General features: G+C 42.9%; 1 long non-coding RNA gene across 1 annotated transcript; it reads right to left on the reverse strand.

Annotated features, from left to right (window-relative positions):
- Positions 1-1,819: 1,819 nt before the first annotated feature.
- LOC108300068 lies at positions 1,820-10,216 on the reverse strand. The gene is made up of 4 exons (XR_001823240.1): positions 10,083-10,216; positions 8,775-8,897; positions 4,992-5,090; positions 1,820-2,274 (listed from the first exon to the last, which is right to left on the reverse strand). It is a non-coding gene; the product is annotated as an uncharacterized LOC108300068 (long non-coding RNA).
- Positions 10,217-10,595: the final 379 nt, after the last annotated feature.

Here is a 10,595-nt window from a genome sequence, read left to right on the forward strand (position 1 = left end):
AGAAATGAGTGTGTGTGTAGTAGCTGGCGGCCGCCTTGTTTTGCGGTTGTTTAGTGCCTTTTCCTGCAAGTTTGGTGTGGGCAGCAGGGAGCATCAGGGCCACACCGGAGCTTCCTTCTGTCCAGCTGTGCAGTTCACAGAGAGTGCACATGTGTAGGCCATAGTTATGTTTCTCAACTCAAACCTAGAGGAAGCAGAAGTCACAGTGAGTGCTGACAGTTGGCCTTCTGTTATCTTTTCTCTCATCTTCTGGGTAGTTTCATGGAACTGGCGCTGACAGTGGCCTGCCATCTCAGTAGGGGAGACCTGCCCTGCCAGTCTTTGAATAAAGACCGAGGATATCTACAGGGGCATCTCCTTTAGGGCTCTCCCCACAGGGCCAGGATGGTAGAATGAACACAGCTCTCAGCTTCAGTGAGAGCCAGTATATCACCCTGCCTGGCCTTTCCTCAGTTGGCAGGAGCAGGTCAATCTATTTTGTTTACTTTGCTCTGGCCACCCCCACCAGCCTCTTTTTTTTTGGAGACAGGGCCTCACTCCCCTTGCTTAGGCTAGCATGCAGTGGTGCAATCATGGCTCACTCTAGCCTCAACTTCTCATGCTCAGGCGATTCTTCCATCTCAGCCTCCTGAGTAGCTGGGCCTACAAGTGAGCACCACTATGCCCAGCTAATATTTATATTTTTAGTAGACAGGGTTTCATGTTGCCCAGCCTGGTCTCAAACTCCTGGGCTCAAGCAATCCCCCCGCCTTGGCCTCCCAAAGTGCTGGGATTATCTGGCTCTCTTCCTGAGAAACGCCTTGCTCTAGGTTGAAGAACTTTTGGTTCCTAAGACATGGATGGTTTTCCAAAGTACAACAGATAAAGGCCACATTGGTTATATGGCACCTCATGTAAAGGTCATGTTCGAGGTCTTGGCCACTTTACCTATAACAAGCCTGGACTCCACAGAGCCTTGGGCCAAAGAATGTGGGTCATAGGGATATATCCCTTGTTGTGTTCACATCTCCCTGGGGACTGGGCTACACTGTTGGGTCAGGTAATGGGCCTGCTCTCCTCATGTAATAAGGCATACCCATATTACTAATGCAGGGTGAAATTTCTTATAATTCCATACCTTTCCAGTTGTGGCTATTTTATTAATACCTACAGGTTTTCCTTATTTTTTGAACTGCAAATCTATAGAAACAAACAAACCCCAAACCCAACAAACATGTTTCAGAGGCATTAAGGTTAGAGAGAAGAGGAGAAATAGCACCCTGTTTGACTGGGGCTCTGGGGAGACAGGGACTCAGGCAAAAGGGTTTGTGTGGCAGGTGGTCTAGTTTTGGGTGGGTTGAGCAGACTTAGGGCCAAAAGTGGCACTGATTCTAGCTGGTGCAGGCCTCTCTGTATTTCCAACCAGGACTTCTTCCTTTATCTTGGCAGGGATGCTTTACTTCTGAGTTGTACATTTAACCTCAGCATCAGTTTCTTCACCTGCAAAGTGGGATAATACTTGCTCTGTAAGGGAATAATTCCCCCTTTAGTGACGGCCTTTGCAATGGAAAGAAAAGGGAGAGACCTTTCAAGCTATCTTGGCTCCATCTTCTTGTCTTGGTTATTGCTGATGTGGATGTCTGGGGCATGTTCCTGTTCCCTTTTTTTTTTTTTTTTTTTAGATAGAGTCTCATCCTGTTGCCTATGCTGGAGTGCAGTGGCACAATCTTGGCTCACTGCAACCTCTGCCTCCTGGGTTCAAGAGATTCTCCTGCCTCAGTCTCCTGAGTAGCTGGGATTACAGGTGCCCTCCACCACGACTGGCTAATTTTGTGTTTTTAGTAGAGATAGGAGTTTCACATGTTGGTCAGGCTGGTCTTGAACTCCTTACCTAGTGGTGTGCCTACCTCGGCCTCCCAAAGTGCTGCGATTACAGGCGTGAGCCACCACGCCCCACCTGCTCTCCCTTTTACACTTTTGATCTTAGTAGTGTTAAGACTCCCTACTTACTAGTATTATTTTTTTGTTACAAATAGCAAAATCTGATTCAGAGTAGCTTAAGCCCCCAAAAGGAATTGATTGTAAAAATATTGGGTTTCTCAGGATTTGAAGACAGAGTTGACTCCGCAAGGAAGAGTGAGAGCAGTTCTGGGGACCTCAGGGGCTCACAGACTTTGTCCCTGGAGTGTGAACACCGACCACTCAGCAGAGCTGCTCTTGACTTCTTGATCTCTGTTGCAGTGAGCTAAGATTGCGCCACTGCACTTCAACCTGGGTGACAGAGCGAGACTCCATCTAAAGAAAGATAAAAAAAAAAAAAAAGAAAAAAAATCACGTTTACTGAGATATAATTTAAATACGGTGAAATTTATCCCCTACAGCTGTACAGTTGCTTAGGAGTTTTTTGTTGTTGTTTTTTATTTGTTTTTGTGCTTATGAGTTTTGATGAACATATTCATTGCATAACTACCAGTACAATCAAGATAAGGAATATTTCTATTACCCCAAAAAGGTTCCTCATGGACACAGTTTTTTCAAGTCACTCCTGGTTAATGTGTATCCTTAGGATAATAAAACAATGTTAATTCGTGAATTGGATTTAGGCTGTTTAAATATTGCTCATTGGATTGTACCTCGGAGTGGGAGAATTTACTCTGGCAATTTAGTAAAGGTTGGAGCTGCCAAGTGAAAGCAGACTGTTGGTGAATATAATTTATTGGGATTCAAAAGGATACATCAGCCAGATGGATACATGAATGCTAATCAAGGGTTGATTTAGCAAGATCTACTAAGGAAATATATCTTGTACAGTGCTAATTACATTTTATTTTTTATAATTGAGTTTAATATGTAAAGTGATTAGAATAGTCACTGCCACTTAATACCACTTCAGAATTACCTGCTTTTCTTAATATTGGTGTAATTCACAATTTACTTCCAAGCTCCACCTACCCTTTGGCTGGCCAGGATGAGCTGTTAAAGAGTCCTACTGGTGGGACTATCTCAGGTTTCTCTAACAATGTTATCATATTGTTATTTTACATAATCTCCTAGGGATTTGTCACTCTTTCATATTACATTGTTTTGTGGGAAAGCAGGATTCCAGAAGTTCTTAAGAGCTTTTCCAGCTCCCAGAGCTGCAATGGTAAGTTCAGATAACATGGCCAGGGGCAGGAGAAATCACCGTAGAATCTTTCTTGGTTCTCTTTATTTCCCATTAATGCTTCATAACCTTCCACCTTGATTCTTTCCCCTGCACATACCCCGATATTCAAAATAGCCCTTCTTATTAGATTGGGTTTTCCTAATTAAAAGCTGCCGTTGATCTTATACCCCAAAGTTTCTGGAATTCCTAAACCTTGTCTTTTGTCTAAGCCGTTTTAACTTGAGCGCAGAGTATCTCCAGACACAGGCTGGAACAGATCTGGAGGGAAGAACACTGGGGCTGTTTGTCCTGTCATATGAGAGGGAAGATCTGGTTTTAGGACAAGCTCTTCAAGCTTGGGGAATGAATCAAAGGCGTGGAAGTGCCCTGTTTCTGTATGTACTAAGAGAAATGTGTTCTTAAAGTTTACAAGCTTTTTGTCTTGGTATTCCCCTTTGGCTCAGTTGCTAGCATTGTTAAATTGCACAAGTTGAGGGTTTGCTAAAGTTATTGCTAAATTTGTAGCTTCTGTATCTGCTAAAATTGGACGATTTTTGATGCGTCCTTTAACCTGTTTTGTAATCTCATTAATTTTCTAGTGAGCCCATTGTGCTGTTGGGATTCTGACATCCCCAAATCTAATGAGCCATGACCATACACTTTAGCTCCATGCCCACTGGCTTCTCAAATTCTTTTTCATTTTTCCAATTCTCTGGCACTTTCTCTTATAGGTGGTTCTGCTTTAACTTAAAATGAAATGAAAACTTCAGCCCCTTGGTTGCACCAGCTGCTAGCATTTTAAGTGCTCAAGAGCCACCTGTGGCTGGTGGCGGCTCGGTTGGATAGCTGGATATAGAACATTTCCCTAACAGCAGAGTGTCGTATGGGACAGCACTGCTCGAGGTATTGCTCTCTGATGATCACACCCACTTTGCAGATACTAGGACCGTCTAACTATGTATACCTTCTTTCTTTCAGATATGATGTTGAAGGCTTTCCCTCAGTTTGTATCTTTTAACAAATATTTTAGTCTTTATTGATCAATCCCTCATACATCTCTGCAACAAAAATATACATATTCATTTAATTCTTTTTTTTAATTGACAAAAATCGAATCTATGGTATACAATATGATGTATTGATTTATATGTACATTGTTTAATGGCCAAATCAAGCTTATTACCTTACTTTTTTGTGTATTTGGTGAGAACACTTAAAATTATTCACTTAGCAATATTCAAGTACACACTATACGGTTATTAACTAGAGTCACCGTGTTGTACAGTACATATCTTGAATTTATTCCTCCTGTCTAACTGAAATTTTGTCTTTGTTGATGTTTTTTTTTTTTTCATTCAATTCATTAAAAACATAATTAGGTCACAGAGGTTAGGAGCTTTAAAAAAAACAAAAAACAAAAAAAAATTTGGATTTCTTTGGCAATCTAGCAATGCTTAGTGTATTTTTACAGCTGCTGCTAAAAGCGTAGCGAAATCATAGAAACCTCAGTGCTGCCAAAACCTATGTATTTGGTCATATTTATTTTGACTCGTGTTTTTTTTGTGTGTGTGCCTAACCTTTTCTCTAACTTTTTTGTAAAGAATGCTGGAGTATTCCCCAATTGTTGACCAATTCCCGTTTCCTGTTCTAAGTCTAGATTTCAGTGTTGGCCCACTAGGTGGAGATAGGCTCCTATTTCTGTAGCCTTAACGTGATTTTGAATTCCGACGCTTTGCAATGGATAATCTGGCCTTTTCCTCCACAGCTTTAAAACATTTCTTTGTGAATTCAAAACAAACACAGTTTTAATTCTCTGTAGTTATCCAATAAAAATGGATAGGAAATAAGTGCTAAATTATTTACTTACAATGCTTCCGTATGAAAATCCTCTACTCCCAAGAGGGCAGGCTTCACAACTTGACTCAACGGTGAGAAATCTGAGTTGACTCAGCTTTCTGACTGTACTCTGATGGTACCATGTTAGGAGAAATTCTTGGTCAAACAGAAAATCAAGGAAGACCTCCTTCTTGTCAAACTTTAAGTTAATCTACTAGTTCTTTTCATAAAGCAAAAGGTAAAATGTTGAGGACTCTGAGTCAGCCGGCAATCAAAATGACTTTAAAACTAAGTCCCTTTTAATTATGGCTTAAGGCAATATTAAATTAATCCCCGAGTATTATAAACACGGGTTTCCCAGCCCTCTGCTGATCAGGTTTGCTTGTTTGTGTATTTCCTTCCTCTCAAAATTCCAAATAGTGAAGTCTCTCCTAGGCAACGGAGGCTCATTCATTGTCAAATTCCTTGCATGTAAAATTCTTTGGGTACAAAATAGATTGCTTGCCTCTTATTTTTCTTTTTCTTGAGATCCAGTCTCACTCTGTTGCCCAGGCTGGAGTGCAGTGGCACTATCATGGCTCACTGAACCCTTTACCTCCTAGGCTCAAGTGATCTTCTGCTTCAGCTTTCCAAGTACCTGGGACTACATTTATTTTTAATTTTTTTGTAAAGACAGGGTTTTACCATGTTGCCCTGGCTGGGCAAGGTGCCTCCCCTCCTTGGCCTCCCAAAGTGCTGGGATTATAGGTGTAGCCACCAGGCCCAGCCTGCTTCCCTCTGTTTTACCAAGATGTTTGACAGTGGATATATAAAAATGACAACTTCCCTTTCTTATGTGGGACACTGAGAGATGGGTATTTCCTACAAGAAATATAGAATACAAAATGGGTAATTTCTCATGGCGTTCCGCAAAAATTAAAAATTTTACAGAATACTCATCTGCATCCCTGGTTTGTAACTTTAGCTTCCCAAAACTTGCCTACATGCTAATAGGATTCAAAAAACATTTGTAATAATAATTTCAGAATTAAAACATTAAAATGAATTTAGTCCTATATCTTCTATAATAACCAATATTTCTAGAAAAGTAGGATTTAAGAGTATCTTCTGTATATTATATAACTTTATGTTTTTTTTTTTTTTTTGAAACAGAGTCTCAGTCTGTTGCCCAGGCTGGGCTCATTGGGACAATTTTGGCTGACTGCAACCTCCACTTCCTGAGTTCAAGTGATTCTCCTGCTTCAGCCTCCCAAGTAGCTGGGATTACAGGTGTGTGCCACCATACCTGGCTAATTTTTGTGCTTTTAGTAGAGACATGGTTTTGCCATGTTGGTCAGGCTGGTCTGAAAATCCTGATCTTAGGTGATTGGCCCGCCTTGGCCTCCCAAAGTGCTGGGATTATGGGCGTGAGCCACCATGCTCTGCCCAATATATGACAAAACGGATACTCATGTCATTTTGAAAGTTGTCAGTGGAATGGATGGTTTACTTCTGTGTAGAAATGAGTTAACATATCACACCTGACTGTGATCCTTTGAAGGACCTGCTTACAATATTGGATCTGTCTGGCACCTGGGAACTTGGATTTCAGTAGGGTTCCCACCGTTCCCAGAACGGTTAAAAATGGCTCACTATGTCTAAACTGTTTGTACAAACGATATGGTTTATGCCAAACACCTGCTTTGTTTCTGGGAGATTGGAATTTTGGTATGTATTAGGCAGAGGGTGCCTATGAGATCAGCCCTGTGCTGGTTAATTTCAGGTGTCAACTTCATGGGATTAAGGGATACTCAGATAGCTGGTAAGGCGTTGTTTCTGGGTATGCCTGTGAAGGTGTTTCCAGAAGAGGTTGGCACTGGAATCAGTAGACTAAGGAAGGAAGATCTACCCTCATCCCATGTGGGTGGGCACCATTCAATCAGCGGAAGGCCTGGCTAGAACAAAAAGGCAGAAAAAAGACGAATTCACTCTCTCTCTGTTTTGGAGTAGGAAGTCCTGTATTCTCCTGCCCTTGGACATCAGATCTCCAGGTTCTCTGGCCTTTGGACTTAGGGATTTGCACCGGCAGTCCCCCACATTTTTGGTCTTGGACTCAGAGTGACTCCACCAGCTCCCCTGGTTCTCAGGCCTTTGGACTTGGACTGAGCCATGCTACCGGCTCCCGAGTCTCAGCAGCTTGCAGATGGCCTAATGTGGAACTCCTCAGCCTCTATAGCCCAGGGAGGGAACTCCCATCATAAATCCCCTCTCATCTGTCTTCCTCTATATAGCCAATAAATTTTGTTTCTCTGAAGAAGTCTGACTAATAAAGACGCTCAAAGGCCCTAGTGCTGGTCTGTTACGAGCTTCCTCGTAGACAGTATTTTACACATGGCACCCCCGCTCCTTGTGGGAGGAATTAAGTGTGTCCTGTGTGGCTCTGGGGAGAGAGGATCCTTGGAAGCCTGCGCCTGGTTTCTCCTGGGCTTTGCTCCGTGTGCCTTTCCCTCTGCTGACTTTGCTCTGGGTCCTTTTTCTGTAATAAATCACAGCCCTGTGTAGGACCGCATGATGAGCCCTGTGAATCCTCCTAGGGAACCATCTCACCTGGGGTGGCTCTGAGGGCCCCCAACATAGCTCCTACTTTGGCGTTGGTATCTGGTAATATATAAAATCCCCACAAACCAACTTGTCATCATAATTTACGAATGTATTTCATCAAAATTTCCTGTAGTCACATTCAAGAAGGTTAGCTATGAAAGAAACACTCTGTAAGCTTGGTTAAGACCCTGCATTTTTGAAAATTCATTTTAATCTAATAATATTGTAGCAACTAGAAGTTTTCCTGATTTTTTTATTTTTTGGATGAAGTTTTACTCTTGTTGCTCAGGCTGGAGTGCAATGGTGCAGTCTCCACTAACTGCAACCTCCGCCTCCTGGGTTCAAGTGATTCTCCTACCTCAGCCTCCCAGATAGCTGGGATTACAGGTGCCCACCACCATGCCCAGCTAATTTTTGTATTTTTAGTAGAGACAGTGTTTCACCATGTTGGTCAGGCTGGTCTTGAATTCCTGACTTCAGGTGATCCGCCCACCTCGGCCCCCCAAAGTACTGGGATTACAGGCATGAGCCACCGTGCCCAGCCTCCTGATTACTATTATATAAAATTTGGACTTAGCGGCACATCATACCATGAAATGACTGAAGAAAATATGTCTTCTCTCTTGGTATTAAACATCAATTAAGATGAGTTATAAAAATCATAGTAAACTGTATTCTAAAAGCAAGCCCATGGCTGAAAAATCTGTTATACACATTTCTTTTGAAACTGGGGATGTATTTTCACTGTACAGCCCACAAGAGAGGGAGTTGGGGTGATCTGGTGAACACAGAGTTATGGAATAAGTGTGTATCTACAACTTACTGCAAATAGTATACAAAGAACGGTAATGTGTTATGCTGCTAGGCATGGTGGCTCAATTCTCTAATCCCAGCATTTTGGGAGGCTGTGGTGGGTGGATTGCTTGAGCTCAGAGTCCAAGACCAGCCTGGCCAACATGGTAAAACCTTGTCTACCAAAACTACAAAAAATTAGCCAGGTGTGATGGTGGGCGTCTTTACTCTCAGCTACTCTAGAGGCTGAAGTGGGAGGATCACTTGAACTCTGGAAGCAGAGGTTGCAGTGAGCTGAGATCATGCCACTGCATTTCAGCCTGGGTGACAGAGACTCCATCTCTAAATAGATAAAATAATATATTATGCTATTATACCTGTTTTTAAAATTGGGATCTTATGTCGATTTCTACATTTGGGAAGCATATTCCTAATAACTGACCTGCTTTATTAGTCCTGTATTGTGTTCAGTGGCAAAGCCAGGCTTGGTGTCCATTCCAACTGGGAACACCAGGAGTAATGGTCCCACTCCTTGCTGCTGAGAGTACAGCATGAATTTGGGCACCTACCATGAAAGAAAGCAAATGTGAGGAGATCCCCAATCAGCTGCACTCCTATTTAATAAGGAGACTTGATCACTATCAAGAAATGTACTCCACGCCTGGGTAAAACCACACTGACTCATCCTGAGGCTCTTCACTGGACCTGGTGATCACCAAACCCTTCAAGCATCAAATGGCCATGTGACTATCTCCTTCCTCTCAGGATGAAAAGCAGACAATAACATGTGATTTTATGTTCCTCAGGAAAGTACATGCTATAAACTAGAGAACTTGGGAAAGAGGAATTACATGAATTAAAATGCAGTCACATGATGGCATGTGCCTGTGCTGCCAGCTACTGGGGAGGCTGAGAGGGAGGATTGTTTGAGCCCAGGAGGTGGAGGCTCACACTCACCACCGCACTCCAGCCTAGGTGACAGGGCGAGATCTTGACACACACACACACACACACACACACACACAAAAAAAAAAGAAAGAAAAATAAAGGAGAAAAAAGAAATTGTTCTTAAACACAAAATTTAAAATGAGGTTCTTTGTACCACCAAATTCTTTTTTTTTTTTTTTTTGAGACGGAGTTTTGCTCTTGTCCCCCAGGCTGGATTGCAATGGCGTGATCTCGGCTCACTGCAACCTCCGCCTCCTGGGATCAAGACATTCTCCTGTCTTGGCCTCCCAAGTAGCTGGGATTACAGGCACATGCCACCAGGCCTCGATAATTTTTAGTAGAGATGGGGTTTTGCTATGTTGGGCAGGCTGGTCTTGAACTCCTGACCTCAGGTGATCCACCTGCCTTGGCCTCCCAAAGTGCTGGGATTACAGGTGCCACCATGCCAGGCGACTCTTAAATTTGATTCAGCTGTGCGCCTGGCCTCACCACATCCTTATATGAAGAAGAAATAAAAGAATAATTACTAATTAAATAATTATTATTTCCTTCTCCTTATATGTTTGAAAACATCAAAGATTTTCTCCAAAATTATCAAAGCTATAAAAGTGTAAATATAATATCACCTGGTAACAAATGAATTCCTCTATGATGCAAAGAATCAATGTAAAACTATGAAGAAATATTATTCATTCACAAAAGTAACTACAAATAAAAAATCCCAACTTGTGTAATGTATTTCCAAACATCCCATTAAGAGGAAGGTGTTTATGATGTCCTAATTTTCGTTTCCTTCACTTACCCCACACTCTGCAGTGCGCAGGGGCTTCCTGGGCTACACGGGTCCCTGACAATTCTCCCACTTCCTCCCAGCAGCTCTAGCATCTTCTTTCCCCAGCCGCAGAGGCGCCCCCTTCTGATCTCTTCCGGTTGGTTCCGCTCCATCAGGCTGTTTCATCTCCAGCCTTTCTCCCTGGACAGGGGTAGGGAAAGGAGTGGTGGATTGGGAGCTCCTCCCTCCCTGCACTGCCTCATGTTCTCCACGGGGTCTGGCGCACAGTGGCCATTGCAGATGCACCCTGAAGACTGAAGGAGTCAGCGCAGAGCCAGGTTCTGCGGGCCAACGCCCTGGCTGCCCTGCTGAGCTTCCTGGAAGCCGGGCCATCAGGGGTGAGAGCTCAGCTGGGCGAGGAAGCGACCACATATGCTGTTTTCTTTCCTGTTTCTTTTCTCTCTTCCTTACTGTCCTGTGTGAGGCTCGTTTTTTGCTTTCTCTCACTCTAACAACAACAATAACCACCATTTACTGAACACC

The sequence above is a fragment of the Cebus imitator genome, unplaced genomic scaffold (assembly GCF_001604975.1).
Source record: "Cebus imitator isolate Cc_AM_T3 unplaced genomic scaffold, Cebus_imitator-1.0 Scaffold24, whole genome shotgun sequence".
NCBI classification, from domain to species: domain Eukaryota; kingdom Metazoa; phylum Chordata; class Mammalia; order Primates; family Cebidae; genus Cebus; species Cebus imitator.